Raw genomic sequence first — 5,000 nt, forward strand, 5'->3', positions numbered from 1 at the left:
TATTTGGCGACGCAAAAATGAGCGATTTCCCAGCTCGATGGAATTCGGCGCGACAGAAACGATGCCCCGTAACGCACATGAGAGCAATCCGGGCCAATTTCTCCCGTTTGATGGGGTCTATGTGTAAAAATTTTGACTTTTTTGAGTGCACGTGCAAATCTGCTGAAAAAGCCTGTGGAAGTTTCACGGCGTTCGTACGATATTTGGCGACGCAAAAATGAGCGATTTCCCAGCTCGATGGAATTCGGAGCGAGAGAAACGATGCCCCGTAACGCACATGAGAGCAATCCCGGCCAATTTCTCCCGTTTGATGGGGTCTATGTGTAAAAATTTTGACTTTTTTGAGTGCACGTGCAAATCTGCTGGAAAAGCCTGTGGAAGTTTCACGGCGTTCGTACGATATTTGGCGACGCAAAAATGAGCGATTTCCCAGCTCGATGGAATTCGGCGCGACAGAAACGATGCCCCGTAACGCACATGAGAGCAATCCGGGCCAATTTCTCCCGTTTGATGGGGTCTATGTGTAAAAATTTTGACTTTTTTGAGTGCAGGTGCAAATCTGCTGAAAAAGCCTGTGGAAGTTTCACGGCGTTCGTACGATATTTGGCGACGCAAAAATGAGCGATTTCCCAGCTCGAGAGAATTCGGCGCGAGAGAAACGATGCCCCGTAACGCACATGAGAGCAATCCGGGCCAATTTCTCCCGTTTGATGGGGTCTATGTGTAAAAATTTTGACTTTTTTGAGTGCAGGTGCAAATCTGCTGAAAAAGCCTGTGGAAGTTTCACGGCGTTCGTACGATATTTGGCGACGCAAAAATGAGCGATTTCCCAGCTCGATGGAATTCGGCGCGACAGAAACGATGCCCCGTAACGCACATGAGAGCAATCCGGGCCAATTTCTCCCGTTTGATGGGGTCTATGTGTAAAAATTTTGACTTTTTTGAGTGCACGTGCAAATCTGCTGAAAAAGCCTGTGGAAGTTTCACGGCGTTCGTACGATATTTGGCGACGCAAAAATGAGCGATTTCCCAGCTCGAGAGAATTCGGCGCGAGAGAAACGATGCCCCGTAACGCACATGAGAGCAATCCCGGCCAATTTCTCCCGTTTGATGGGGTCTATGTGTAAAAATTTTGACTTTTTTGAGTGCACGTGCAAATCTGCTGGAAAAGCCTGTGGAAGTTTCACGGCGTTCGTACGATATTTGGCGACGCAAAAATGAGCGATTTCCCAGCTCGATGGAATTCGGAGCGAGAGAAACGATGCCCCGTAACGCACATGAGAGCAATCCCGGCCAATTTCTCCCGTTTGATGGGGTCTATGTGTACAAATTTTGACTTTTTTGAGTGCACGTGCCAATCTGCTGGAAAAGCCTGTGGAAGTTTCACGGCGTTCGTACGATATTTGGCGACGCAAAAATGAGCGATTTCCCAGCTCGATGGAATTCGGCGCGACAGAAACGATGCCCCGTAACGCACATGAGAGCAATCCGGGCCAATTTCTCCCGTTTGATGGGGTCTATGTGTAAAAATTTTGACTTTTTTGAGTGCAGGTGCAAATCTGCTGAAAAAGCCTGTGGAAGTTTCACGGCGTTCGTACGATATTTGGCGACGCAAAAATGAGCGATTTCCCAGCTCGAGAGAATTCGGCGCGAGAGAAACGATGCCCCGTAACGCACATGAGAGCAATCCGGGCCAATTTCTCCCGTTTGATGGGGTCTATGTGTACAAATTTTGACTTTTTTGAGTGCACGTGCCAATCTGCTGGAAAAGCCTGTGGAAGTTTCACGGCGTTCGTACGATATTTGGCGACGCAAAAATGAGCGATTTCCCAGCTCGATGGAATTCGGCGCGACAGAAACGATGCCCCGTAACGCACATGAGAGCAATCCGGGCCAATTTCTCCCGTTTGATGGGGTCTATGTGTAAAAATTTTGACTTTTTTGAGTGCAGGTGCAAATCTGCTGAAAAAGCCTGTGGAAGTTTCACGGCGTTCGTACGATATTTGGCGACGCAAAAATGAGCGATTTCCCAGCTCGAGAGAATTCGGCGCGAGAGAAACGATGCCCCGTAACGCACATGAGAGCAATCCGGGCCAATTTCTCCCGTTTGATGGGGTCTATGTGTAAAAATTTTGACTTTTTTGAGTGCACGTGCAAATCTGCTGAAAAAGCCTGTGGAAGTTTCACGGCGTTCGTACGATATTTGGCGACGCAAAAATGAGCGATTTCCCAGCTCGAGAGAATTCGGCGCGAGAGAAACGATGCCCCGTAACGCACATGAGAGCAATCCGGGCCAATTTCTCCCGTTTGATGGGGTCTATGTGTAAAAATTTTGACTTTTTTGAGTGCACGTGCAAATCTGCTGAAAAAGCCTGTGGAAGTTTCACGGCGTTCGTACGATATTTGGCGACGCAAAAATGAGCGATTTCCCAGCTCGATGGAATTCGGCGCGAGAGAAACGATGCCCCGTAACGCACATGAGAGCAATCCCGGCCAATTTCTCCCGTTTGATGGGGTCTATGTGTAAAAATTTTGACTTTTTTGAGTGCACGTGCAAATCTGCTGAAAAAGCCTGTGGAAGTTTCACGGCGTTCGTACGATATTTGGCGACGCAAAAATGAGCGATTTCCCAGCTCGATGGAATTCGGAGCGAGAGAAACGATGCCCCGTAACGCACATGAGAGCAATCCCGGCCAATTTCTCCCGTTTGATGGGGTCTATGTGTACAAATTTTGACTTTTTTGAGTGCACGTGCCAATCTGCTGGAAAAGCCTGTGGAAGTTTCACGGCGTTCGTACGATATTTGGCGACGCAAAAATGAGCGATTTCCCAGCTCGATGGAATTCGGCGCGACAGAAACGATGCCCCGTAACGCACATGAGAGCAATCCGGGCCAATTTCTCCCGTTTGATGGGGTCTATGTGTAAAAATTTTGACTTTTTTGAGTGCAGGTGCAAATCTGCTGGAAAAGCCTGTGGAAGTTTCACGGCGTTCGTACGATATTTGGCGACGCAAAAATGAGCGATTTCCAAGCTCGATGGAATTCGGAGCGAGAGAAACGATGCCCCGTAACGCACATGAGAGCAATCCGGGCCAATTTCTCCCGTTTGATGGGGTCTATGTGTAAAAATTTTGACTTTTTTGAGTGCAGGTGCAAATCTGCTGAAAAAGCCTGTGGAAGTTTCACGGCGTTCGTACGATATTTGGCGACGCAAAAATGAGCGATTTCCCAGCTCGAGAGAATTCGGCGCGAGAGAAACGATGCCCCGTAACGCACATGAGAGCAATCCGGGCCAATTTCTCCCGTTTGATGGGGTCTATGTGTAAAAATTTTGACTTTTTTGAGTGCAGGTGCAAATCTGCTGGAAAAGCCTGTGGAAGTTTCACGGCGTTCGTACGATATTTGGCGACGCAAAAATGAGCGATTTCCCAGCTCGATGGAATTCGGAGCGAGAGAAACGATGCCCCGTAACGCACATGAGAGCAATCCCGGCCAATTTCTCCCGTTTGATGGGGTCTATGTGTAAAAATTTTGACTTTTTTGAGTGCACGTGCAAATCTGCTGAAAAAGCCTGTGGAAGTTTCACGGCGTTCGTACGATATTTGGCGACGCAAAAATGAGCGATTTCCCAGCTCGAGAGAATTCGGCGCGAGAGAAACGATGCCCCGTAACGCACATGAGAGCAATCCGGGCCAATTTCTCCCGTTTGATGGGGTCTATGTGTAAAAATTTTGACTTTTTTGAGTGCAGGTGCAAATCTGCTGAAAAAGCCTGTGGAAGTTTCACGGCGTTCGTACGATATTTGGCGACGCAAAAATGAGCGATTTCCCAGCTCGATGGAATTCGGCGCGAGAGAAACGATGCCCCGTAACGCACATGAGAGCAATCCGGGCCAATTTCTCCCGTTTGATGGGGTCTATGTGTAAAAATTTTGACTTTTTTGAGTGCAGGTGCAAATCTGCTGAAAAAGCCTGTGGAAGTTTCACGGCGTTCGTACGATATTTGGCGACGCAAAAATGAGCGATTTCCCAGCTCGAGAGAATTCGGCGCGAGAGAAACGATGCCCCGTAACGCACATGAGAGCAATCCGGGCCAATTTCTCCCGTTTGATGGGGTCTATGTGTAAAAATTTTGACTTTTTTGAGTGCAGGTGCAAATCTGCTGGAAAAGCCTGTGGAAGTTTCACGGCGTTCGTACGATATTTGGCGACGCAAAAATGAGCGATTTCCCAGCTCGATGGAATTCGGAGCGAGAGAAACGATGCCCCGTAACGCACATGAGAGCAATCCCGGCCAATTTCTCCCGTTTGATGGGGTCTATGTGTACAAATTTTGACTTTTTTGAGTGCACGTGCCAATCTGCTGGAAAAGCCTGTGGAAGTTTCACGGCGTTCGTACGATATTTGGCGACGCAAAAATGAGCGATTTCCCAGCTCGATGGAATTCGGCGCGAGAGAAACGATGCCCCGTAACGCACATGAGAGCAATCCCGGCCAATTTCTCCCGTTTGATGGGGTCTATGTGTAAAAATTTTGACTTTTTTGAGTGCACGTGCAAATCTGCTGAAAAAGCCTGTGGAAGTTTCACGGCGTTCGTACGATATTTGGCGACGCAAAAATGAGCGATTTCCCAGCTCGATGGAATTCGGAGCGAGAGAAACGATGCCCCGTAACGCACATGAGAGCAATCCCGGCCAATTTCTCCCGTTTGATGGGGTCTATGTGTAAAAATTTTGACTTTTTTGAGTGCACGTGCAAATCTGCTGAAAAAGCCTGTGGAAGTTTCACGGCGTTCGTACGATATTTGGCGACGCAAAAATGAGCGATTTCCCAGCTCGAGAGAATTCGGCGCGAGAGAAACGATGCCCCGTAACGCACATGAGAGCAATCCGGGCCAATTTCTCCCGTTTGATGGGGTCTATGTGTAAAAATTTTGACTTTTTTGAGTGCACGTGCAAATCTGCTGGAAAAGCCTGTGGAAGTTTCACGGCGTTCGTACGA

Source organism: Lampetra fluviatilis, chromosome 4, assembly GCF_964198595.1.
Source record: "Lampetra fluviatilis chromosome 4, kcLamFluv1.1, whole genome shotgun sequence".
Lineage (NCBI taxonomy): Eukaryota > Metazoa > Chordata > Hyperoartia > Petromyzontiformes > Petromyzontidae > Lampetra > Lampetra fluviatilis.